Below are 27,508 nucleotides of genomic sequence, written 5' to 3'. Positions count from 1 at the left end.
GGGCTCTTTCTGGACTCACTTTCCATCGCTGCCAAGCTAATGATGGGAGTGGAAGTTGCCCAATTCTCACATCATCAACAGATGGCTCTCCATATTTGGAAAAATTTCACGTGGCACAGGAAGAAAACTGCCAGCTTCTCCAAGCAGTCTCATGCCTGGTGGTGACCTCCTTTGCATATCCTATCCGGGGTCAAGCGGAAATTCCAAGCCCATCAAGCCTGAGAAGGTAGGACCTGTCTTTCTAGGGCTGGCAGTGGGTAAGCAAAAGGATCATGGGAGCCGGCAGAGATCCTAGTCCAGGATCTAGTCCAAGCTTTCCCACTGACAAAGCCACATAAGCTTAGTTTCCTTACTGGCAAGGTGACCTTGCTCTGTGTCTGCTAAAAATGTGAGAGTAAATGAGATGGGCACCATACAGTATCCAGCTCCAGACACAGCCAATAATCGTCAGCTCTGAAAGGGACAGAAATAGGACACAGGCACACTCCTCATTCTGTGAGGGACAAAGCAACAGCTGGCTTCTGTCCCTCCTGGTCGGGGCAGTTTAGACTGTTTTAGTCCAATGGCAGGAGAATCCAGGATGCTTGGTTCTTGATTTTGGTACTTTGGGGAGGAGCCCCCGTCATAGGAACAAAGCTTAACTGTTGAGCCCAGGACACATTTATTCTCAATGCAGTGGAAGTCCCCATTTTTGCAAGGTCAGCCCTTACTTTCAAAGTCATTAAGGGTTGGATGGCATCTTTATAATTGTTTATTACGTGAGTGTGTGTGTGTGTGTTTATACATGCATATGTATAAATATAGGTGTTCCATGGGACACAAGTGTCACAGTGCCTGTGTAGTAGGTAGAGAATACTTGAAGGAGTTTGCTCTCTTCTTCTGCCATGTCAATTCTAGGGTTCAAACAGAGGTCATCAGGCTTAGCAGCAAGGACTCTTACCTGCCTAGCCACCTTGCAGGCCCATGATAGAAGAAGAGAACCATGTGTGTTGTCCTCTGATTTTCCACATACATTCTGTGGCACACGTGGACACACACACACACACACACACACACACACACACGATAAATAATAAATAAATAAATAAATAAATAAATGTAATAAAAAATTTAAAGATGTCACCCAAACTCTCAGCCATCCACTAAACCTTTGAAAATGAGGGATGGCCTTGAGAAGATATAATTATATATTTAATATACATTTTCTATTAATGTAATATATAATTTATGATGACTGAACACTGAGCAAGAACATGAGGGTTGGGGTGTGGAGAGACAGCACAAATAGATGAGTAGCTTTTGTATGATACAGAAGGTTTGCTCACTGTCGCTGTAAGGAAGGAATGAGAGTTACTGCTCCACCCGGAGCTAAGTCTGTGCATAGACTATTAGGAACCTGACCTCAGCTGGATGGAACCCTGTGAGTAGAAGATAGAACAGACAAGGACTTCCTTCACGGGGTATATGATGCAAAAGGTACTACAAATGTGACAAGCATTTGGAAGGAGATGAGTGGAAACTCCAGGAACACCTGGTCTCGGAGACCTTGGTACTCAAAGAGGACTCTCAGGAGAAAGTGGGATATAAACTGAGACTGAGCACCAACAGGGTACCCTAGGAAGAGGAATCTTAAAGTCTGGGGAGCTGTTAAGGACAGACAGATATAGGAAACTGCTCATGCAATGGCCTTGGTTGATACATGTCTTAGTCAGGGTTTTACTGCTGTGAACAGACACAATGACCAAGGCACCTCTTATAAGGACAACATTTAATTGGGGATGCCTTACAGGTTCAGAGGTTCAGTCCATTATCATCAGGGTGAGAGCATGGCAGCATCCAAGCAGGTATGGTGCAGGAGGAGCTGAGAGTTCTACATGCTCATCTGAAGGCTGCTAGCAGAATACTGGCTTCCGGGCAGCTAGGATGAGGGTCTTAAAGCCCACACTCACAATGACACACCTCCTCCAACAAGGCCACACCTACTCCAACAAAGTCACACCTTCTAATCGTGCCACTCCCTGGGTCAAGAATATGCAAACCATAACAATATATTTGCTTAGAGAAAAATCTTTTAAATGCTTCTTTCGACCTTGCTGTATTAACAGGTTTATAGATACACACACACACACCACACACACACACACACACACACACACACACACACACAGAGTCTCTTAGGTTTCTGGACTTATATTCCACGTCCTACAGTGGACATTTCTAAATATTCCACCTTTTTCAGTTTTCCTCGCCATATTTCACGTCCTAAAGTGTGTATTTCTCATTTTCCGTGATTTTCAGTTTTCTCCCCATATTCCAGGTCCTTCAGTGGGCATTTCTCATTTTTCACGTTTTTTAATGATTTCGTCATTTTTCAAGTCATCAAGTGGATGTTTCTCATTTTCCATGATTTTCAGTTTTCTTGCCATATTCCATGTCCTACAGAGGACATTTCTAAATTTTCCACCTTTTTCAGTTTTCCTCGCCATTTTTCACGTCCTAAAGTGTGTATTTCTCATTTTCCGTGATTTTCAGTTTTCTCGCATAATTCCAGGTCCTTCAGTGTGCACCTCAAAATTATAGTGTGTGACAAGATATATTTAGGAAAACAGTATTGTTAGTTACACAGTGAGAGTCTGACTGACATCTGCACTTTTAATGTCTATTTCTTTATCAGTATAGTCTCTGAAGCTCTCCTTCCCATTCTTCACTAATATGGATGAGGACACAAGGCTATATATTCTAGCAGTTAAGGGCATGCATTGGAACTAGGTTTGGGTTCAGATCATTTCTAATCTTGGGAAAATTCATCCCTCCTCCCGTTGCTTAACCTGTAATGAAATTCATATAAACGCCCGCCTTGAATGGTAAGGATCAAAGGGAGACAGGTGCATGTGAAGAGGTGAGGTCAGCACTGGTGGATGCTGAGTATAGGACACAGGCTGGTGATGAGGGTAACTGCAAACGTCTGGTTTGCTGATCTCAGTGGGCTGGATCCATGGCCAAGTTAGTTAAGATGAAATTAAATAAAATGCAATGTGCTAGGCCCTGTACTTAGATTACCTCTTTCTCTCATCATCTCATGCACATGAACACGTGTATGCACACAGATATACACACACACATGCATACATATATGTATATATATGCACACATGCATATATACACACACACATACATATATGTGGACACACAGAGTTTTCAGAGAGGGTGAGGGAAGACAAAAGGGAGTTCCTGGATTTTTATTAAATTATAAGCACAAGAGCTTACTAGTTTCCCTTATCTGCTGAATCCTCAGGTTCCTGTATGTCTGGGAAAGTGGATTCTATGAGCCATGACTCAAACCACTCTGGAAAATTGCATTATGTTCTGGTGTCACATTTTAAGAGGAAGGAACTGGGAGCAGCTAAGGCAGGAGGGCGCCAGCAAAGAAAAACTAAGTTGCACAAGGAATGCCTGGAGGACCTGGTATTTGCAGCCCTGAGCAGGGGGCCCCCAAATGCTGCCTTTTGTTACAAATGAAATGGCAAGTCAGTGTCAGGTCATGTTTGATGTGTTGCCACAACAACCAGAAACCCTCTGAGTCAGGTTATAGCTCTAAGGTAGAGTGCTTGTTTAATGTTCACAGGCCCTGGGTTCAATTCTCCAGCACTGAGAAAAGAAAGAATTGGCTTTTAAAAGAAGAAACTGTCTTCGAGGTGTTGGTGGGTGCTGAGGTTATCCGCCTGGCCCGAGGCAGTCCCATTTTCCAGTGACTGGCAAGTTCAGTTGGTGGCTCATACTGGGCCTTGTCAGGAATGCCCTTTCCTAAAGCAGTGCTGCCAGCTGTGTGAAAGAAGAGAGGCCCGAGCTCCTCAACACAAACTGAAGCTTAGCTCAGGATGCCTTGGGGACCATATTTACAACCATGCTGGAATCTATTTCTCCTCTGCCAAATTCCACTAGTCCTTTTTTTCTTTTTCTTTTTCTTTTTCCTTTTCTTTTTTTCCTTTTCTTTTTCTTTTTTTCTTTTTCTTTTTCCTTTTCTTTTTCTTTTCTTTTCCTTTTCTTTTTCCTTTTCTTTTTCTCCTTTTTCTTTTCCTCCTTTTTCTTTTTCTTTCTCTCTTTTCTAAGTAATGGTATCTCATTCGTCAGTCAGTCTAGAGGTGTGAAACCTACAAGCAACCTCAGCCAGATGTAGCGTTAGGAATGGGGAGCACAGAGTGATATAGATGCACCCGGGAAAGACTCCTAATCCAGAGCCAGAGGAATGTCTAATCAACTTCCTAATGCTATAACACGATGGCTGAAATTGGATAACTTATAAAGATTTACAAATTTGTTCAAAAAAAAAAAAACTTAGCTCTGGCATCTGGAGAGATGGTCTAACACTGGCTATTCTTCCAGAGAACCCAGGTTCAACACTCAACACCAATACAGTGGCTCACAATTTCCTACAACTGCAGTCCCAGGGGATCCCATACTCTCTTTGGCCTTAGTGGACACCAGGCAAGCATATGGTATACAGACATATATAAAGAAAAAAAACCACACACATTGTGTATGTGTGTGTGTGCGTGTCTGTCTATCTGTGTCTGTCTGTCTCTCTCTCTGTGAGTGTGTGTGTGTGTGTGTGTGTGTGTGTGTGTGTGTGTGTGATGCTTTTGGAGGTGGGAATTGAAAAACATAGGGTCAGCTTCAGCACTTCTAGTTAGGACTTTCTTATACATGAAACACAAGGCTAGAATGCTACCTTAGGTCTCTCTCGTGCTCTCTCGTGCTCTCTTGCTCTCTCTTGCTCTCTCGCTCTCATTTACTTGTTTGACTTGAGAATCTCTAATACTGTTGTGTATCCTTGCAGCCTAATCTAATTATTTTCCAAAGGCCCTGATTCCACATACACTAACATATGAATTTGGGAATTATTGTTCCTGATACATGAGCTTGGGAAGGCACATTCAAAACACAGCACATTCAAAACAAGGGGGCATCTTAGAATAGGTGAATTGATATGAGACTCAATATAGGGAGCAGGAAGTGGGCAAAGCTTATTTTTAAGATTGAGGTCAAACCGCACTAAGAACACAATCGTCTTCATTGAGAGGCCAAGGCTGTGCTGACAGGACCTCAGGGAAGGAGTCTGGCTCTGCCTGGCCTCTTGCAGCCCCTTGGATCTCTATTCAAGGCTGCTCGAGGCTACAGGGACAGAATCCCTAGTTTTCCATTGCTGGACACATTAGAGGTACATCAGAAGAAGTAGTCTGCTTTGGAGGCATTCAGTTTTCTTACCTCCCATCTAAAGTGAATTTGAGCTCAGAGATTAAAAACTTATTTCTTTACAGGAAATCAAGAGTTCTGCCAGGACCGCCCAGTTGAGAAAATCGGAACAAGATGCCTCATGCTGTTGATGAACTCCTAACTCTTAGAGCCTCAAGGGAAGGCAGGAAGATGGGCCAGTATCCCAGGCACTCCCATGTTTGTTCTCAGCTGGGCTTTACCTCCAGAATGTGGGAAGTTCCTGGCTGCTCTGGCATCCACAGCTATAAACTGCCCTGGGTCCTGTGATTACAATTGTGATGGTCTCTGTCAAGAGACACAAACATGGGGGTGGCACGGAAAGGGTACTATGTTCTAGTCTAGCTTGCAACCAACTGTGACTGTGGGTGAGTCGACTCAGATTTTTGAAACTTGTTGCTACTTTGTGGATGTCCTTTATTTTTATTTTTATTTTTTCCTGGGGCCTCACACATAACCTAGCTCTTGTGTTATTCCGTCAGCCATGGGTCTTGAGATTTTCATGCGTTTGTTTAAATGGTTCGGTTTGCCATTTCATTCATGCAATGAGATCATTGGGTTTATGACCTAGACTGGATAGGTTTTTGGTTTTTCATTTTATTTTATCTTATTTTTTAAAGGAAATAAGAGAAGTTTATCTATGAGCAGACTCTCATGTGATAACTGGGATCTCTAACCCAACAGGGCTTCCTTTACCTAAGACCACCCAGGGAAGGCAGCAAAATGTCACTTCAGAACCATTCTCATGTTTGCCTCTGGAGCCAATCAAGGTAAGCTCAGTCTCCCTGCTGGTTTGATGGCAAGTGGAGGCGTGTCATCCCGGAGTCTCTTGCCTCAACTCCTCCTTCTGTGTTCTCAGCAGGAATTTTCTCCATTGGACAACATTGCATCCACTCTGTCTGCCAAGCCACCTTAAAATGTAGGTGATCATCACCTTTGATGGAGTCTGCTGTGCTTTCATTAGCACCAATCTTAATTTAGGGGTGACTATATCCACTTAATCAGCAAACATTGAGTGAGTGATTGCTAACTTACATGCCAAAGAATGTGAAATGGTTTCTACTCTGCAGAAGGATACAGGGAAATATAAAATATTTTCTCTACTATAAAATTTTTAATTATTATTATTCCGTTTGTGTGCATGACGTGCCATAATGAATATTTGGAGGTCAGAAAACAGTATTTTGAGGGGATAGGTTCTTTCCACCTTGATGTGGGGAATCAAACTCAGATCATCAGGTTGGTATAGCAAGTGTCTTTACCCACTGAGCCATCTCACCAGCTCTAATTATTTCTCTTGCCTCTTATCATAAGCTATACCATTCTGGCAGTTCCAGTCTTCCTCTGCTAGGACTTCTCAGGTGGTCACATTCCTGTTCAGTAGATCAACTATGACAGGACTTTCTCACACAGGTGCCCCTTAGGCAGAATATACACGTTTTTGTTCTTTCTTTTTAAAGATGTATTTATTTTATATATATTAGAGCTCTATCTACATGTACACCATCATGCCAGAAGAGGGCATCAGATCCCATTACAGACAGTTGTGAGCCACCAAGTGGCTGCTGGGAATTGAACTCAGGACCTCTGGAAGAGCAGATAGTGCTCTTAACCATTGAGCCATCTCTCTAGCTCCTGTTCTCTCTTTTTTGAGGCACTCCATGGCCTGTTTTTATTGTGTTGCAACAGAACACCCCACGTAGAGTATGATTACAATTATACAAGTGTTAACAGAGGGGTTAATGTATAACACAAACAAGACAACTTGATTCTTTGCTTTAAATGAACATATCAACACAACTTGGGTCTTACAGGAGTCTGGACTTGAGGCCTGCATGGTAAAACTGCCTTGCTTATGGACACACGATGATGTCATGTACTCCCCATCCTAGTAATCAACATGTGAAACGGAGGTACCACTGGTTAAACATGATCACTGGAAGCTCTTTTCATAGGGCCTTCGCCATCCCTCTACAGACATGTTCTGGACAGAACAAAGATGGTTAAAATTCCTCCAAGGTCATTAGTCCATAACAGTTAAGAACACGAGGGCTGGAGAGATGGCTCATAAGTTAAAAACACTAGCTAATCTTCCTGAGGTCCTGAGTTCAATTCTCAGCACCCAAATAGCAGCTCACAATTGTCTGTGGGATCTGATGCCCTCTTCTGGCGGACAGATGTACCTGCAAACAAAACATAGATAAAATAAATACATCTTTTAATAAATAGTTGTTTTTACTGCTTTCCTTGTTTCCCAAGGATGTATACTTCTGCAGATAACAACTCACTACCATTACAGCCACAATATCTAGAAACACTCCATTTTCCATAAAGGGCATCATCCCTTTTGATAAAATGATATGGCATTAGGAAAGACTGTCTTAGTCTTTTTTCTGTCCTTGAAAAAAACATCAGAGACTGAGTAAAAGAAAGAAGTCCATTTTCTTCATAGTAAGAGCATGCTGGTGGTATCTAGTTCACTCTGACATACTGAGAATACACATGAGTGGGGGGGGGGTGGCAGGAAAGTGAAGGTAGAGGACAAGGAAGAAGAAAGTCACATGGAGCTATTTGGGGCCAGGGAGCCATGTGACTGGAATGCAGGAGCAGGCTTGGAACAAGAGTGGGGTTGAGGGGTATCCAAACCCCAGACATCTTATCCTAAGATCAGCAGAAGTAGGATCCCCCAGCCCCTGCTGCCCTAGGCCTTCATGCCCTGACACATGTAGCCCTGTGCCCTACACCTTTATCTCACCAAAGGAGGTCACATAGTGGGTAGCCAAGTTAAACTTCTTTTCACCTTGTAAGATCATGACCAGCAGCACCCGGAATTCCTCCTTGTGCAAATGAGGTACCAGCAGCACCCTGGCCCCGGCCAATGATGTTCATTCATCCCAATAGCCCCTACTCACCCTCTAAAGGCTTAAATAACCTTTGTTCCCTTCCCCCCAGTTAAATGAGCTGTCTCACTGAAGCCTGTCCCCCTAGCCATTTCCCTCCTTGCTTCCTACTCTCAGGCTCTACCAGCTGTGACCTCCAGCAGTCCCACCATTACAGGCAGGGAAGTCAGGATGGGATTGACAGATATATAGGAGGCAAAGAGATTCAGAGGCATACCAATTTATTGTATAACAACTCAGTCCCTGGAGGGAGAGGACAAAGATAGAGACAGAGACAGATAGACAGAGACACTAGGAAATGAAAAGCACGTAATCCCATTGTCTTATTTAGAATTTCTATTGCTGTGATAGCAACATGATCAAAAACACCTTGGGAAGGAAAAGATTTATTTCACTTAACTGTACACATCACGGTTCATCATCCAGGGAGGTCAGGGCAGGAACTCAAACAAGACAGGAAGCAAGAGGCAGGAGCAGATGCAGAGATCATGGAGGAGTGCTGCTTAGTGGCTTGCCCAACATGACTTGCTCAGTCTACTTTCTTATTACCTTATTATTCTTATTCTTAGGACCACCAACTGAGGAACGGCACCACTCACAATGGACTGGGACCTCCCTCATCAATAAAATGTACCATAACTGGTGGGGGCATTTTCTCAATTGAGATTTCCTCTTCCAAAATGCTTCTAGATTGTGTCAAGTTGATCTGAAATCTAGCCAGCACACCCTCTTAAATAGCTAACAATCCCCCATCAGACCCTACCTTTTAAATACCCTACAACATCAGAATATTGCTTTGTTGGCAACCAAGCTTTCAGAACACAAATTATTCAGGAACATGCTCAAACCATGTATACTGGTATAAGAACTGGCTACCTACTGTTGTACATGTGGTTCAAAGCAACATGTTTTTAATCATGACCCATCCTATCTTGGTCAGAAAGTTAGGCACAACCTAGCTGGGTCCTTTGAATCAGGCTTCTTATAAGGATACAATTAAAATTTTGGCCAGAGTTAGGGTCTCATTTGAGGCTCAAGTGAGAAAGGACTGTTAGCAGGATTTAATCCCCAAGGACTGCCAGTCTGAGACCTCATTGGGTCTTGTCAAAATTTCAAATTCCTCAAAACTGCCCGCTTGTTTCATCAAAGTGTAAAAACCAAGAGGGCAGTAGAAAGTCAGCCAGCAAGAGGTAAGCTACAATCTCATGTGTTTTAGGGTTTCTATTGCTGTGAAGAGACACCATGACCGTTATAACAGTTAGAAAGAAAAACATTTCGTTGGGGCTGTCTTACAGTTCAGAGGTTTAGTCCATTATCCTCATGGTAGGAAGTATGGTGGCATGCAGACAAACATAGTGCTAGAGAGGTAGCTGAGAGTTCTATATCTGGATCCACAGGCAGCAGGAAGAAACACTGAGACACTGAGCTTAGCATGAGCATCCAAGATCTCAAAGCCCACCCTCAGTGGCACACTTTCTCCCACAAGACCATATTGCAACAAGACCATACCTCTTAATAGTGCCACTCCCTATGAGCCTAGAGGGGCCATTTTCATTCAAGCCACTCCTTAGCCTTCATAGGCTTATGGCCATATCATAATGCAGAAATGCATTCAATCCAACTTCAAAAGTCCCCATAGTCTATCAGTCTGAGCCCTGTTTAAAAGGCCAAAGTTCAAAGTCTCCTTTGAGACTCTAGCAATCTCTTAACTGTAATCTGCTGTAAAATCAAAATGGAAAACCAGATCATGAATTTCCAACATACAATGACACAGAATATACATTACTATTCCAAAAGGCAGGAAAAGGATCATAGTGAAAAAAATCTGGACCAAAACAAGACCAAAACCAGCAGGAAAAACTCCAAATTCTGCCTCTCCGTGTCTGATATCAAAGTGCTCTTCATATCTCCAACTCCTTTCATCTTTGTTGACTGCAGTACACTGCTTTCTCTTGGGCTGGTTCCACTCTCTATTAGCAACTTTCCTTGGCAGGTATCCCATGGCTCTGTCATCTTCAATATTTTGGGGTCTCCAAGACAATCCAGGCTTTGCCTTCACAGCTTTTCACAATGACCTCTCTAGGCCTTTATGTGGGGATACTCCTGATACATGCCTGGCCTCAGCAGCTTTCCTTAGTCACAAAGGGAGGTTCTATAACCCCTTTCTTGTATCTTTGACTCTAAAGCCAAAACCACATAGCCAAGGCTGCCAAGTTCTACTGCTTTGGTGTTTTCCCTCATTCAATTACATTTTCATTAGCTTTCTGTTTTTGATGGTTTCCTTCACTGCCTAAGACTGGCTATTCTGAAACTCACTCTATAGACCAGGCTGACCTTGAACTCAGAGATCCTCTAGCCTCTGCCTTCCCAGTACTGGAATTAAAGACATATACCACCATGGCTGGCCCTAAGCTTTTCTTTAATTCCTTTTCACAAGTTGGAAGTTTAGCTAGGTGGGGTCTGGCTCTGAGGTCATCATTCCCTTTATTCCATGTAGCACCAGGTTTTTTTCTTTAATCTGTTTATACTTCCTGGTGCCTCTTTTCTTTTTGAAGTGTACGTTTTGTCTTTTTTCCTTGCCCAGCTTTCTCCTTTTTTTTTTTTTTTATCATAGATCTGCATAAGACTGGCCACTAGTAGGCACACACCATAGTCAACTCTAGTTTGTTTTGAAATATCTTCTGCTAAAACTATTAATCTCTAAATCTTCAGTTTAGCCTTAGGCAGATTTTTTGGACAAGATCAGAAAGCAGCTACATTTTGCCAAAATATCAGAATATCTCTAGACCACATACTAATATTCTTCTCTTCTGAAACCTCTTGAGTTCAAATCACCCTCAGCACCCTCAGTCTTCCAAGCACCTACTAGTATTGCTCATTAAGCATTCTGCTTTCCTAACATAAAGTATCAAAGTCTGCATTCCTTCCAACAAAAACATGGTCTGGCTTATCACACCAATACCCCACTCCTGGTACCAACTTGTACTTTAGTTAGGGTTTCTTTTTTTGTTTGTTTTAAAGATTTACTTATTTATTATATGTAAGTACACTGTAGCTGTCTTCAGACACTCCAGAAGATCTCGTTACAGTTGTGAGCCACCATGTGGTTGCTGAGATTTGAACTCAGGACCTTCAGAGGAGCAATCGGTGCTTTTAACCACTGAGCCATCTCTCCAGCCGCAGTTGGGTCTCTCTTGCTATGAAGAGACATTGTGACCATGGCAACTCTTAAAAAGGACAACATTTAATTGGGGCTGGCTTACAGTTCAGAGGTTTAGTACATTATCCTCATGGCGGGGAAGCATGGTGGCATGCAGGCAGACTTGGTGTTGGAGAGGTGCTAAGAGTTCTATATCCAGATTGGCGGGCAGAAGGAAGAGACAGTGAGGCAGTGTGAATATCTGAGACCTCAAAGTCTGCCCCCAATGACACACTTCCTCCAACAAAACTACATCTACTCCAACAAGGCCATACTTCCTAATAGTGTCAGTCCCTATGGGCCTATGGAAGCCATTTTTATTCGAACCACCACATCAAGTAAGCAAAGAAATGAAAGCCCATCATCTTGATAAAAGTGAGGTCTGGGGCCTCACCCATACTTAAGAAGGCAAGCATGAAAATATGAATACCAGTAAGTGGGGACTACTGAAGGGGTTACCTTAGAGGCTGTCTGCCATAAGAGAGGAAACAGAAAATATCCTCTGAAGAATGGCACAGACAAGCACCAAGAAGACAAAGGTCCCCTGCCAGGCTGAGTTGGGCATGTGTGTGTGTGTGTGTGTGTGTGTGTGTGTGTGTGTGTGTGTGTGTGTGTGGTAGAGTTAAGATACAGAGTAAATATCTGCTTTCCTTTCTTTCTTTCTTTCTTTCTTTCTTTCTTTTTTTTAATTTTTCTTTCTTTCTTCTCTCTTTTTTCCTTCCTTTCTTCCTTCCTTCCTCCCTCCCTCCTTTCCTTCCTTCCTTCTTTCCTTCCTTCCTTCTTTCCTTCCTTCCTTCTTTTCTTTCTTTTCCACTTGGCACAAGCTGGTATCATCTGGGAAAAGAAACCTCATTGTCAATGTCAAACCTCTCATTTACATAAATTATGTCTTAGTCCACCAAAGGAGCTCTTGAGCCTAAATGCTCCCAACACATTGCAAATGCTCAAGAAACACAAGCAAACAGCTCACACTACTCAAAATATAAAAAGGAGATGGTTTGTAAAGGAAGGGCCCAAAAGAGATCCAATGGAAGAGCTTATACCTCCAAGGTGTGCACAGCAAATGCTTAGAAGAATTACAGAGAAAGTACCAGGCAAAGGATATGAGAACAAGGAACACTTACATGTTTATTCATGGTCTCGTCCATCATCTGGAGTGCCCCTCACAGAATGTCATATCAGAGAGCAGCTGAAGACATATCTGTTTTATATTTACAAAACTGAAGGGCTGGTGAGATGGCTCAGTGGATAAGAGTACTGACTGCTCTTCCGAAGATCCTGAGTTCAAATTCCAGCAACCACATGGGGGCTCACAACCACCTGTAATGAGATCTGATGCCCTCTTCTGGTGTGTCTGAAGTCAGCTACAGTGTACTTACATATAATAATAAATAAATCTTAAAAACAAAAAAACAAAAAAAAAAAACCAACCTGCCAGGCGTGGTGGCGCACACTTTTAATTCCAGCACTCGGGAGGCAAAGGCAGGTGGATTTCTGAGTTCGAGGCCAGCCTGGTCTACAAAGTGAGTTCCAGGACAGCCAGGGCTACACAGAGAAACCCTGTCTCAAAAAAAAAACAAAAACAAACAAACAAACAAAAAAACCCTGAAGAGTGTGAAGCATAGTTAACTTGACCAAAGTTACATAGCTTAGTCAATGCTCTGAGTGGGGATATGGACAGGAAGAAAGAGAGAAGGTGTTAAGACAAAGGATGTTTTCCAACAAATGGTGCTGGGACAACTGGATACCCGCTGGCAGATATATAGCATTACTCACTATTTCATATCATATACAAAAATCAGTACCACCTGATCAAAGTCCTGAATATAACAGCCAAGCCTATATGACTCTTCAATGGAACAGTTCTCAGAGGTAAGCAGAAATGTTTCTGGGGCTTTACTCATGGATAGGATGGAAGCCAGGGCCTCACACATGCTAGGTAAGCATTGTACCTCTGACTATACCCTTGTTCCCTTTGTGATTTTGAACTAAATATTTTCTTAAACACTGAAAGAACCAGCAACTAAAGTGCATGCAGATAAATTGAACATCACAAATATTTAAACCTTTGGTTGCCTATGGCAGCAACCAAACTTGTAATCCCAATACTTAGAAGCCTGGAGCAGGAAGATTTTGAGTTTGAGGCCAGGGTATCATAGCAATACCCCTCCTGAAAAACACAAAATAACAACAAGAAATAATACTAATAGTGTTATATGTTATATAATATATATCATGCATTATATATTATATGCATTATATATTTATACCATATATTTTATATACACAGTATATAATTATATGTAATATATTAAAATTATATATTAAATGCATAACATATAATTATATAATATGCAATTATAAAATAATATTATTATATTTTAATGCATCAAGGGATACTAGCAAGAAAGTTTTGGAAAATATAAGCAACATAATGGGGGAAATGTTGCAATTCGTGTATCTGTGGAACTTCCACATAAAGAATTCTTATAACCCAGTAAGAAAAAGATAAATGATGCAATTCAGAAATGGGTTAAGGATCACACGGACATTTCTCCAGAGGACGAGCACATGGCCAGTAAGCACACCCAAATATTTTCAGCATCACTGGCAACCATGCAAATTCAAATTAAATCTACAACAAAATAGCACTTCATTCTGCAAGAGTGTCTAAAAGGAGGGCGGAGAGGAAGAGGACTAGGCGTGGTGTTTGTACAAATGTGTGTAAAAAATAGAGCTGGCATAAACTTGCTGGCAAGTATATAAAATGGTGCAGCTTCTCTGGAACAACCAGGCAGTTTTCCAAAGGCAAAGCCGACTTATCATGTGGCTTATACCCAAGACATGAGAGCCTCGCTCCACAGGAAAAAAGTTGTCCACCAGTGTTCAAAGCAGTGTTATTCACAAAGGCCCCAAAGTAGAACCTTTCCAACATCTGCTCATTTGTCTTTCTCAAATGAATGACTAAAATTCAGACAAAACCATTCGATGGGGACTATTCAAAAGACATGAAGTAAATTCTTACAGGTGCTACGACATGGACGGGCTTGGAAAACATCATGCAACAGCTAAGACATGAGAGCAGACAATTCTGTTTGTATAAAGTGTCTAAAATAGGCTAAAAAAAAAATACCTGAAGAAAATGGGAAGGTTCAAGGTGATAGTTGCAGAAATCTGTGGATATGCTAACATCCACAAGCTTTTTTCAAAGGAAGAAGAAAGAGAAGTGGGGCAGGCTTACCTTCCTAGGATAGCAGTAATTAACTTGGGGCCCTGAACCCAGTAAAAGCACCGTATGAGAGAATTTGTGTAGGGTTTTGTTTGTTTGTTTTTCTTTTTAGCCCTGTGGCTTTCCTCACATTTTCTGGAGAGTCTAACCACAAATAGAAAATCCCTGCTTTCAAGCTGGCCTGGAAGAACTCGAAAGATTGGGGGCTATCCCTGAGGAAGCCCCTTTGAACTGCCCTCCTGGTTGACTGTGAGATGGGCAGACTTCCTCTCACCTCCTCTTCAAGGTCAGAATTCATTTCCTGTCTCAGCTGTATGGAGTTGGGTTAGCCAACAGCTGCTTCAACCACAACCTAGAGCCCCCAGGCTCTCCCTGGTCCCAGCCCCTTCCCCTCTGCAACATTCGGCCACTCAGCCTTCTCCCAAAGACATCTGCATAAACCTGACTGCTGGATACCCCAGAAATGGATAGCTGTTTTCTTTCCAGCATTAAAGGGGAGTGTAAGCACCTGGCTCTTGGGCCCTGGTCTCCAATGTTGGAGTGACCCAAAAGTAGGGTCACAGTTCTGATTAGCTGCAGACAGGCCTGCTTTTAAGGAATCCAACCTTCGCTCTCACAAAAAGTACCATGGTCTATGGCTCATTTCATTGTCTCCTCAACCAAAGGGGAATGACCAAGGCTGCCCAGGAGCAAGTGCTCAGCTATCCCTAGACTCACCTTTCTCAGGGTCAGGCTTCATTCTCTTGTAAGCACTGAAGGATTGTGCAACTCTCCAGGCCTCACTTCCCACCTCATCAACGATCCTCAGAGAGTAGGGTCCTCCGGCTTCCACCAAGCAATGTGATTCTGTTTAAAGACTAAGGTTACATTGCTCAATAGTCCGGGCAAACCCTACCCTTCTCTCCCTGAGGCTGAAAAGTCCTGCCTAAATCCTCAACACTTTTTCCTCCACCCCACATAAGGCCTCTCTCCCCTTAAAGATCACAAACCACATCTTTAACATTTTATAATGTAAGCCAGGCATAGTAATACACACCTGTAATGCCAACACTCAGGAAGGCAAGAGAGTCAAAGCAAGCTTACCAGTTTGGGCTACAGAATAAAACCTTATCTCTAAAACATACAATCCCCAAAAAGGAAAAGGAAAAACTCTATTTTATATTTTTACTGCCTGGTAAAGTGTGGGTGGCCTTGCTTTGACTTGGGTTTTTTTTTTTGTTTTTTGTTTTTGGTTTTTTTTTTTTTCTTATGTTTTCAAAACAGGGTCTTGCTACGTACGTAGCCTTGGATGGCCTGGAACTTGATATGCAGACAGACCAGATTATCCTTGAATTTTCAATGCTCCTCTTGCCTCTGCCTCCCAAGTTGTAGGTTAAAGGTGAACCACCATGTTCAGCTAAGAGGCTCTGGCACGACTAAGCTAAAGGTGCCAACTTATTGTCCAAGACGATGAATCTGAAGAGCTTGGACCTCTGGGTGTGGGTGGCCTGAAGCCACCCTTCTCCACAAAAGTAGGACTAAGAAGGCAGACCTCACTGAAATCTCCATCGAGGGTCAGGCAAGAACTTTCGAGGCAGAGGGGAAGAGACATCACTTTGTATTCTCAGAGCGTCTTGTCTGTCCCATGTACAGAAAGAACCCTTCCCAAAGCCTATTTCCTCAGTTACTACTGGGAACAAAGAGCTCTTTTCTGCAGAGGTATACAGCAAAGGTGGGGCTGCCTGATCTCACGTCAAGGGTTCTTTTATTTTAACACACCATTGTGAACACCACAGACATCTCCAGTCATGGAGTGTTGTCTTTAAACCTAGCATCCATGGCTGGCCCCAGGACCACAATTAGAATAGAATGAGACAAGGATTTCTTGGTTCACAAACACTGGATCCCTGGATGCTAATGGCTCCTACTACACAGTGTGTGTGTGTGTGTGTGTGTGTGTGTGTGTGTGTGTGTGTGTGTGTGTGTGTGTGTGTGTGTGTGTCAGGGTGGTGGTGGAAAACTATGACACTGTTTGGCAGGAGAGCTTCCAGAGTCACGTGGAACCGTTTCAAGATCTCAGTTCTGTTTCCTCTTGGGAAGCTGTTTTCTCCCCATCTCATTTTGCAATTCTGATAGAGCTGTTATCACTCAGGGGTATTTGGCGGGCCTGATAGGGACATGTGGTGTAGAGTCAGGCACCAGAATGCTCAGGAGGCAAGGTCTGGGTTTTTGCACCCCCTGTTTATCGGTTAGCCTGAGGCCAACTGGTCTCACCTTAGGACCTAAGCATAGTTGGTTGAAGAATTTTCCTGGGAGCTTTTGGAAACTTTTCCTGCACTAGGGAGTTGGCTCAGTGGGTAAAGGGCACTTGGTGCCTATGCACAGGGACCTAAGATCAGATCCCCAGCACCCACATGAAAAGTTTGGCCTGACAGCGAGAATCTCAATCTCTGTGCTTGGAGAGGTGGGTGAGACAATGATCCCAAGCTTTCGCCAGCTCAGTATGAGCTAGGATACTTACTATGTTTGGATTTGAGAAGAGGTATATCTAACTGGTAAGCTCAAAGTCCAACAAGAGATCCTGTGTCAACAAGGTGGAGAGCAATAGAGGAAGACACCAGACACTGACCTCTGATCTCCGCAGGCACATCCATGAACACTTATCCATACCTCCCACACACACATACACACATATTACATGCTCATGCAAACCAAAAAATTAAATTTTCAAGATTCAACCCCAATCTATTGACAAGAGGCCTGGGAATTTAGGTTTTTGGAAGCCTTCAGGTTTGTGGTCATACCTCCTCTCAAATACAAAGCAGCCATTTTTCTACCAAAGATCCTGCGGGGGACAACAGAGGGTCCACTAACTGCTAACCCATACTCTCTCCCCACACTCTTTCTCTCCACTCCAGCCCTGGCATTCTAGCCCAGACTGTGGTGGGTCTCTTCTGAGGGAGCCACCGCTCTTAATGAAAGGCTAGACTGACAGAAGAGGTCGAAGTTCACACAAGCGGCACCGCCTTCTGTTTCATTTACAAGTGGCAGTCACCTCATTAAACCCGGTCTCCCTTCACCCCACCCACCCTCACCCCATAGCCCAGCCCTCACATCCTACACCCAGGCCCCGCCTTCCTCAGCTTGGTTTGGGCAGCAATACAGAACTGGACTAGATATTCTGGGACCCAGAGGCAGATAGAAGAACTCACGGAGACATCTGCCCACATTTTCTTTGGCAAGCTTGCCCCTACCTCCAAATGCTCCCAACCAACATCTGGCATAAAGAATACACTCAACAGATGTTTGTTAAACTCAAGTATTTATGAGTGCATAGAAGCTAAGTGGTGGTGGCCATGGCATAACCTGAACTTGAGAATCAACAAAGATTCCTTCAAGTAAAGTCCTTTAGAGCAAGAAAGGCACACACACCTGGACGGGGATAGACCCTGACGATCTGCTATATGCTTGTGTCAACTTTTCATCTCTTTGACCCTTTTGGTCTATGAAGGCAAGGTACTATGATGATTAAAATAAATAGCTCACAAGAAAGAACCCAGCTTAGCATGGCATGCTGTAGCTAGTAGACAAATGCTGCTCCCCTGAGTTCCCAGCATCTGATGGGCACAGAGCATCAAACAGAATGGGCTTCAGTTCTGGGACTGCATGAAGGTCCCTGTGGCTGGTGAACGATATAGAAAAACCAAAGCAGCCTAAACTGAGACCAGACAGAGGGATGTTAGCCAGATCAGGCAATGGCAGGGTAGTTGCAAAGAAGCCATTAGTGAGGCCTCAGGCAGGACAATGGTTGGCGTGCCCAATGCCGTCTCCGGGAAGGCACACATGGTGTCTGGACCTGAACCAGAGAAAATCCAAGAGAGGTCAGCTAGATGTACATAGCCCCTCCAGGGCCTAAGGAAGAACTCCAGGTTGCAGTTAGGGAGGAGAGGAAGCTGCAGAGGTACATGAGGTGGGGGGAAGACAAATGTGCCCCCCCACCCCCACCCTCACCCCCGCTCCATTTAGTCTCCACACCAATTCATGAGCCAACCACGGGCTCCATATTAGCCCTACTTGTAGAATCACTCATCTGATCCCTGGGTAAAGAAATGCCTCCTCCCCTCAAGCCTCATACACCAGCAGCAGGAGAACGCCATCTCAGCTCTGCCTTCTGGGGCTCAGTATAGGGCTGATGTCAAACTTGAGAGGGCCAGTGAGAACTTGCATGCAGGAGGCCCCAGCTGAGGGGCTGCTGAGGGGAAGGCCAAGTTCAGTCTGTCCTTAGAGTTTGTTTGGGGAGGGTGAGCTAGATCAGGAGCTAAAGCACACCCAAGCCCCAGACTGAACCTGCAGCATTCTGGAGTTTCTGCAAAGGATATTCTTTGGGCTATGGCCAGTGAAGCAAACGATTCCCCTAGAGTCCCTGACCAACGCTCAGCCATACCCCATCACCCTCACAGGTTCTGTATGCCCACCTCCTCACTAGCCGTATGCCATGCAGGCTATAGTGGGGCTTCTTCTAAGATGGGCTCTCCCTGGTGAAGGGGAGGCTAGAGAGGGGATGGGGCTAGAACTGCCATCCAGAGTAGGGAAGGGAACCAACATTAAGAACACAGCCACATCTGGATGTGTTCACCTACGGAGAGAGCTGTAAAGAGGAAGGAAAGGGCACTCAGTAGGAAGAAGGTACTAGAAAGGCAGAAGGGGAAGGAGGGAAACTGCTACATCTCCAGACAGAAGTGGAGGCAGGGGGCTTGGAGAGGGGGAAGGGAGAAGGGAGGAATAGAGGGAAAGAGGGAGGGAAGAGCAGGTAAGGGGAAGAGGGAAATGAAAGAAGAGATTACAAGGGGCCAGTGAACATAAAGAAGGTTGTCACGAACAGGCTTCGGAGCTCATCCTGCTGTGATCAGACTTAACATCTATGGGCCCTGGAATCAGAATGGAGGAGTGTGACTCCTTTCTCACCTTCCCAACTGGAGCTCTAGATCAGCTCCAAGCCTTCCCCCACTTTTTCTGAGGTTCTGAATAGGGGCCAATACCCTTGACATAGGCTGCCTGGATCACAGGTCTGGGAGGAGCCCACAAAGGGCCAGCCTGGTAGGACAAAAGGTTGTCAGCCGGATAATGAGACTCCCTGGAAATGATAAGAAGGGCCCTAAGTGCTGACAGGCAAACTCTTTCCACGACTACAGGGGACCCAGTTGTGAGGATGGGAGACCTTATTGCCAAAAAGGTCACTGGGCTTTCTCTCCAGCAGTCCACTCCTGCCCAGACTCCACACTGCAGTAACATCAAACCACACGCAGACCAACTGTGCTGCTCCTTCCTCTGGGGTCCCACCCCACCCCTTCTACCTAGAAAACTTTGAATTCTCCTCATCCCACATAGAACTGCTTGTTCTTAGATGTCTCTGTGTCTCCTGTGCGTATCTCCTGGCATGTACTTGAAGCAGACTCACTTGCCGTTGCTCCCAGGATACCCAACATAGCCAACAGGGAGTTGGACCCTCGGTGACTTTGATGGAGAGTTTAGTCAATAAGACAATAAACCACACCTCACTGGTTAGTTCTCTACTTTGATTTCTGTCTTTTCAAATGGTCTGCAAGTCCCCGGATACAGGAGCTACGCTGCCCACTCCATCTCACTCTAATCAGATAATTACTGCAGAGGGGTCAAGGTTGTGCAGCACTCGAGGTAACCCTCTGAATTCTTCAGATACTCCCAAGATCCTTCAGGCACCAGCGAAGTCAGTGCCAGGTCTGTTGGAGCTTCCGCCTGTTCAAGGGACTGCAAAGCTGGAGACATGCCCCCAGCCCTTTTCTAGTACTCAAGAGTCTGGCCTGGAGCCCACTGGTATTTCAGAAGAGGCAGAGGAAACAGATAAAACTGGAGAGATGATGGTGAACTTCTCTGAAAATAATAATAAGGCCACCAGAGGAGGCTTGAACAGGAGCCTCTGCAGGCGTGGGGTTCTCTGCCAGAGTGAGGCGGTGCATCATGCAGCTGTTAACCTCATACTCTGGGGAGAGGGCTGCCTGCAGCTGCCTGACCTTCACCTTGGCACCATCCTCGGGTGGCTACCTGGCCAGATGGTTTCGAAAAGAACTGGACTAAGACATGGAACTTGAAGCTCCCAGTACCCAGAAGTTTCTGGGCAGGCAGAAGGGAAGGGAAATTCCAAGTGGGTAATGCTTGATCAAGGCTATTTGGTATATGGCATAGAAGGACATGGAAGCAGGACCCATGATCCTATCTGGTTGGGAATGGGTTGCCACAAGTGTCGTGCCCAATGCTCAGGCATTTATTGCAGCGTGTGTGTGTGTGTGTGTGTGTGTGTGTGTGTGTGTAGGTACAGGTCACCTGGCTTGATGCCAAGCGTCTTTACCAATGAGCCATCTCACTGGCTACGAGTCTCAAACATTTGCTGTCACCTGCTTCACCTTGAAGCTTGCTTTTGTCATCTCTATTTGTCATCTTACCTCAATGGAAGAAGGAAGATCCCCAAAAATCTCCAGGGTGAGCTTCCATAGAAGCTTAGAGTCTGGCTCCAATGACCATTGGGTGGGGGTAACACTCAATGTGTACTCAAGTGTGGTCCGGGGCCTAGAGTCTCACAGCATCACACAGGGCAGGCAGCACAGGGATGGAGTCCCTTGCTGAAGAGGTGCACAAAGGTGGCTTGTTCCTCTGCCCCCCTCCCTCCTATGGTCCTTCCCGGCATGCTGAGCTATGTGTATGGCATTTTCAGTGATTACTGGGACAAGATAGCGGCACTGACAGCTCTTGTCAGAGCCCACCCCTGCTTTATTCATATTGAAGAAGGGAGGACAGCTTAATTCCATGGCTCAGACACAGGGCTGCTTACCAGATATTGTGAGGCCAACTGTGACCCTTGTCCCTCCCCTACCTAGGAACTGGGCAAGGAGAACAAAGGCCCCGGTGTCCCTCTGCTCTCCTTACTGTGACCCTTTCTTTCCCTCTTCCAAATAGGTACCGATAACAGCTAAATTGTCCAGGGATGAGTGATGCTAGGTGCTTAGCATCTCACATGTTTGGCATAGCAACCTCAACCCTCCCCCATCCCATCATTCAGAGAAAAAGGGGAGAAACTGATGTCAAGTCTCCGGGTAGGGGTTCCCTTAGCCCCAGTACACTAGGCTCTGAATATGAAGGCAAAACCATAGTGTCTGCTTTGTGTAGTAATTTCAAACTACCTCCATGGTCTCAAATACACATCTCAAGGAACTTCCAAACAGCTGGGGAAACTGTGAGTTTCATTATATTGTCTGCTTCCAGAGTGGGGGGCTCAGGTAGATATATCACCCAGGTCCTCCGTATCATCAGCTACATCTAGGGTAGGGGATCCTTATTCTCAGGGCTCCCTCCCAAGCAAACTTGGGCGCTCATCACATTTGGTCCCATATAAAGGATATTACATGCACGGTTGAACCTAGGCTCCACTCTCACTAGGGATGGGATGCAGAGGCCCTTCCTTTTCTTTTGTGCTTCTTCTGATCCTCCCCCAAACCATTAGGGCTACTCTGCATTCTCCCCAAGACTCTAGAAAAACAGAAAATGGACTCCTACCCTAAAGAACCTAACCTTGATACCCTTATCCTTTCTAGAAAAGCTGGTGGAAATCATAGAACACCTTTCAAGATGCCTGACAATATAGTGCCTTGGAACACAAGCTCCCATCGCCTCCTCCTCACTGTCTAGATGCAACCCAGAGGGCAATCTGCCCAACTCGATCTCCCCATGCTCCAAATTTCTCCTTTTTGGATTACGGTGAAGCTTTAATGAGATCTCACAGATATGGCACACATCACATGCTATGACATTTTGTTGTAACAACCCTGAGTGTCATCCACAGTGCTGCAAATGGAGGGGCATCCAGTAATGGCCTAGAATGGCCAGGACCTTGTATGTGGGGCCCACCTTAGAAACCAAACATACAAGCAGTCAGGATTCTAAGCTGAGTTTGAATATCAAGTTCAGTTCTGTTCTCTGAGATGCTGGAATTATGAACTCCAGGCAAATAGCTGAAGGTGTTATTCCTTCTCCTAAATAAATAATTTTAACTACCAAACTTATGGTCTTGGAAATAAAAGAGACCTCAGGGATTTCATTATCCAGAGACACAAATCATAGCCTCTGTCTCATCTTCCTGTTTGATGGACAAGGACCTTGAGGCCAAGAGAGACTGTGGCACAGCCAGCTAGCAGCAGTATGGACATAGAGACATGACTGGCTTGTTGCCATGATAGATATGATGCTCTTTCCTGCTCTGGCCACACACCTCCATGTTTGCTCAGGGCTCTGCATAGCCAGTGACAAGCTGGGATCTGAAAAGATGGGGAAGAAATGACAAGAAACTTGTGTTAGCTCCTACAACACTTGGATCATCAGGACAACACAAGGCTGAGAACAAGGATTCCAAAATGAGTACAAACCTGGTTCTGCTGCATACAGACGTGGCTTTAAGACACCATTTGGCCCCTCTTGGGCTTTGTGTTTCCCCTCAATGAAATAGTATATTCCTTGCACAGCTGTTATTGAGAGCCTTAGGCAAGCTAGTACATTTAGAACGTTCTGAACAGGTAAGGGATGCCAAATACTGAAATCCAATTTCTGCTCATTTTCAGGTCCTGGTGAGTGAGGAAAGCCAGACTCCACTCAGATCACACGCCCTATAAGCTTTCTTCCCTTCTTGGCTTTTCTTCCTAATTCATAGAAGGAGGAGACAAGGGAAATCTGGTTTAAACTAAAAAAGGACCAGGGAGATATTGGAGAGTTGGCTCAGCAGTTAAAAGCATTTTCTGCTCTTCTAGAAGACGCAAGTTAGGTTCCTAGCACCCTGGTCAGGCAGCTTGTAACTGTTAACTAACTCCAGGAGATCTTAAACCTGGCTTCTACGAGCACCCATACTCATGAGACGTATATTTGAACACACACACACAAATTAAGACAGAGAAAGGGTTGGCTCCTAGTGGTAACTCCCACCCCCTACCCCATATCTGTCCTATCTCCTTCCCCACCTCTCTCTCTACCAGTGAGGGTGGAGGTCCTCTCTAGTTGGTGATTCCCTTGCAACTGCTGGTGTGCGATCAGGCCTAGTAGGTGCCTGTTAGAAGCAGAGGTAAAGGATTGCAGTGTCCAAGACAGCACCCCCTCCATACACGGCGATGCTCCACTTCCCAGGGGAAACTGTCTTCTCTGGTTCTAAGACTTGGGTATTTCCTGCATAAAATGCTCACTGTGAACCACTTATGCCCACTGTAACAGGCAGGTGGGTCTGGCTACCATGCACGACCACGCACTGGTGTTAGAACCAGGAATCCCACAATGCTGCCTAGTGCAATCCCGAGGCGGGGGTGGAGGAATCTGGTCACAGAGAATCAAGAGATGAAAGGGGTGATGAAGACAGACTGGCGTCTTCCACAGAAGCCCCCCTCACCTCCTGCTCCCTCCCTGACCTTGTGGCTCACATCAAAGCGCGGACCTCTTCCCACAGTCTGAACTGTCCAGGTCATCACTCCTGGCTCCTTGATGCCGCTGATGGACAGGTGGTAATAGCTCCCAGAGTGCTGAAAGGGGCGCAGACTTCAGGTCAGAGTCAGCCTCTGCTTGGCTCTGTGCTGGGGGAAGCTGCTGTCCAACTCCTGGGTTTCCGGTGCATTCTCTGGGTGCCCTGGGGCCATCTGACCAGCTGCAGAAGAGAAAGCACCCGTAGCACTGAACCCAGGGGTCAAAGGTCTGCAGAGGCAGAAGTTGGGAGGTGCAAAGACCTGAAGAGCTGAGGATCCGTAAGTTCCTGTCAGACTGGCATTTAGAGCAACAAAGATCCTGTGGAGAGAAGCACAGGAGGCAGGCCTGCCTGGAGGGCCTTCCTCACCCAGCAAGCAATGCAAAAGGAGGGAGTGGGCCTCTTTTCCTATTCACTTCCTCACCCAAAACCCATCCTTAGATCAGGACCTTCCAAACTCATCACCTTTATTTTCTCTTGGCTATTTACTAGATGACAAACTAATAATTTGTCTGTATAATATTAATGAGTCAAGATCATACTTACCTACCAACTAGTACATGTGACTGAGGGACAAGGCAAGTTGTTAGACCCTGAGCCCTAGTTAACTAGCCAAGAGCTAGAGACCAGACCGGGATCTCTGGCTTAAGCTGTTGTAGCCCTGCGGTGAGCACACATTCCTGCCAGGCCTCTTGTTAGTTGAGACCAGCTGGATCAAACTCTCCATTTTTCATATCATGAACCTCTTATCGCTGAGTCTGAATCGAATTCTATTTCACATCCTCCCCAGCAACCCAAAGCATGGCCTCTCCCTACGAATTTCACCCCTTCACCGTGGAACAGAAAAGTCAGGCTCAAGCTAGCCAAGAAAACAATAACAGAGGAACAAGAGTCACAGCACTGGAGTGGCCAAAGTCAAGTTCATCAAGAGGGCAAGAAAGACAAAGAATGATTTGTGGAGGATATTTGGTATTTGGTTAAAACCTATTCCCACTTTTGGGGAAGTGGAAATAAGAAATAGGCAAAATATGGGGCACTACTGCCATCTGGTGGCAGTATCAGACAATTCACTTCACTTACACTGTCATCATAAAATGAAATCTTGCCCCATGACGTTGTTTATAATTCAATCCACTGTAACCTTCAAACAAAACGAAAGAAAATTTTGTCACAACAACACCACGAGGTAATAAGATTCTCCCCACAAGTGGCTTTAGGACGATCAGCTGCCTGGCTAGACTCCCTCTTTACCCCATACATGGAAATGAGCTCAAAAGGTCTGGGAGACTTACAAGTGCTGATGGTAGACAGTCTCAAAGCTTTAAGGACAAGTATCTATGGTTTGTGTTAGTTAGTAGTTGCTGAGAAAAAGAAGAGTTGACAAAATAAACTCATCCACACAGGAACACCTTCATATTACAAGGTGTGGTGGTTTGAAGATGCTTGGCCCAGGGAGTGGCAGCCACTATTAGGCATGGCCTTGTTGGAGGAAGTGTAGGGGTGGGCTTTGAGACCCTCATCCTTGCTGCTTGGAAGACAATCTGATGCTTTCTAGGAGTGGTGGATCTGAAGGAGAAGGGAGGTGGGATGGAGGGACTGGGAGGAGAAGAGGAAGGGGAAACTATGGCTGAGATGTTATATATGAGAGAAGAGTAAGAAAAAAGGATATGAGAGTGGAAAGACAGAACTGTTGGGAGTGAGAAGTAAATAAAAGAAGGGGATGCTGGGAGAACATGATCAAAATATCTTACATTCATGTATGAAATGAATAAATTTAAAATATTGTAAAATAAAAGAAAGGATGAAGCTTCCTGTCCCGGCCGCCATCGGAGAGCAGCAGCCATGGCTCTGTGCTACCCCATGGCCGTGGGCCTCAACAAGGGCCACAAGGTGACAAAAAATGTCAGTAAGCCGAGACACAGCCGGCGACGTGGGCGCCCCACCATACACACCAAGTTCGTGCAGGACATGATCCGGGAGGTGTGCGGCTTCGCGCCCTACAAGCGGCGAGCCATGGAGTTGCTCAAAGTGTCCAAGGACAAGCGCGCACTCAAGTTCATCAAGAAGAGAGTGGGCACGCACATCCGCGCCAAGAGAAAGCGGGAGGAGCTGAGCAACGTGCTGGCAGCCATGAGGAAGTTGGCGGCCAAGAAGAATTGATGAGCCCTCCCCCAATAAAAGATGGTTCCTACAAAAAAAAAAAAAAAAAAAAGATGAAAAGGGGGAAAGCAGGGCTGAAGAGATGGCTCGGTGATTAAGAGTACTGATTGTTGTTCCAGAGGTCCTGAGTTCAATTCCCAGAAACCATAGGGTGGCTCACTACCATCTATAATCATTGCTGGTGAGAATATATATTAGTGCATTCAGAGTGGAAATCAAATCAACATGGATGTTCCTCAAAAAAAAAAAAAAAAATAGGGTGCTGGAAAGATACCCAAGGGTTAAGAGCATTAGCTGTCCTTCTACATGACCTAGGTTCAATTCCAGTCTGCATGTGAGAGACCAAATCGTTTGGGTTCAGACTCCATCTTAGAAAACCTAACCTAAGGTTGAACGTGAGTTATTAACCAACTGGCACCTAGCACCAGTTTCCAGGTTACCAGATTCCAACCCCACCCCCACCCCCTTCCACAAGACCTGTGCCTAGTACCAGTTTCCAAGTTATTCCCCAACAAATCTGTTTCTCCAGATTAAAAGCCTGCCCCTAACAAACACCTCACTTCTTAGCAACCACCAAACAGGAAGAAAACAGAAGTTAAGTTTATGATTTGGTTCCCAGTACCAGCCAATTATGTTAAAGGTTATAATGGCTCCCCAGTCAGATAGTCCCTTCTTGCTTCTATCATGCTTGCCTAAAACTAGGCTCAGGGCTCCACCTTCCTACTGTGCAAGGGATGCCTGGGAGCCCAAGCTCCAGCTTGAATAAGGAGACGCTAATGCAACTGCATTGGATTCAGCTCCTTGGTGATCTTTCGGGGGTTCACAAATGTTTCCTGGCATACATAACACATGATGTGAGAGAGCTATAGCGGAGCTTCAAGAGCATCATGCCCATGGCAGAGACACATGGGGATCTAGAGCTCAGAGAAACCAAGGAAAAAGACCAACTGTCATCAGCACACAGGAGGAGGGTGCCAAGCTCACCTGGATCTGCAGGTGAAAGTGGAGCTCAGCAGGGTGTCTGCCCAGAACCCTTCTAAAAGCCTGGATGTCAATCAAATGAGAAGGCATAGAAGGAGCTCTTGAAGCCCTGAGCAGGAGACCCAGTTATCAGATGTAAAGACACATGTAGTTTGAAGGCTGAAAATGGATTTGTGGGCTTAGGTAGAACATTCCCAGGCTGAAAAAAATCCCACATACCCAAGAGGCAAGTTACTGCTCTCAGAGTGGGCTTCGGGTGAGCC

The 27,508-nt window shown here is 45.1% G+C and overlaps 2 long non-coding RNA genes and 1 pseudogene across 7 annotated transcripts; 2 read left to right on the top strand and 1 right to left on the bottom strand.

Moving 5' to 3' along the window:
* The first annotated feature begins 58 nt into the window (after window positions 1–58).
* Gm33838 lies at window positions 59–22,268 on the top strand. 6 transcript variants are annotated; one of them, XR_870630.2, is made up of 4 exons: window positions 59–226; window positions 5,319–5,451; window positions 5,956–6,041; window positions 6,131–6,398. It is a non-coding gene; the product is annotated as a predicted gene, 33838 (long non-coding RNA). The 6 variants fall into 6 exon arrangements; XR_870629.2 differs by having other exon boundaries at window positions 5,319–5,639; XR_379269.3 differs by lacking the exon at window positions 6,131–6,398 and adding an exon at window positions 22,204–22,268 and having other exon boundaries at window positions 5,319–6,041.
* A 90-nt stretch (window positions 22,269–22,358) lies between these two features.
* 4933422A05Rik (RIKEN cDNA 4933422A05 gene) lies at window positions 22,359–26,677 on the bottom strand. The gene is made up of 5 exons (NR_040715.1): window positions 26,576–26,677; window positions 25,185–25,245; window positions 24,067–24,424; window positions 23,032–23,301; window positions 22,359–22,923 (listed from the first exon to the last, which is right to left on the bottom strand). It is a non-coding gene; the product is annotated as an RIKEN cDNA 4933422A05 gene (long non-coding RNA).
* Gm5614 (predicted gene 5614) lies at window positions 25,912–26,315 on the top strand (annotated as a pseudogene).
* Window positions 26,678–27,508: the final 831 nt, after the last annotated feature.

The sequence above is a fragment of the Mus musculus genome, chromosome 9, assembly GCF_000001635.26.
Source record: "Mus musculus strain C57BL/6J chromosome 9, GRCm38.p6 C57BL/6J".
Lineage (NCBI taxonomy): Eukaryota > Metazoa > Chordata > Mammalia > Rodentia > Muridae > Mus > Mus musculus.
Note: the sequence above shows the minus strand (reverse complement) of the source record. Positions and strands in the feature narration are given on the sequence as shown.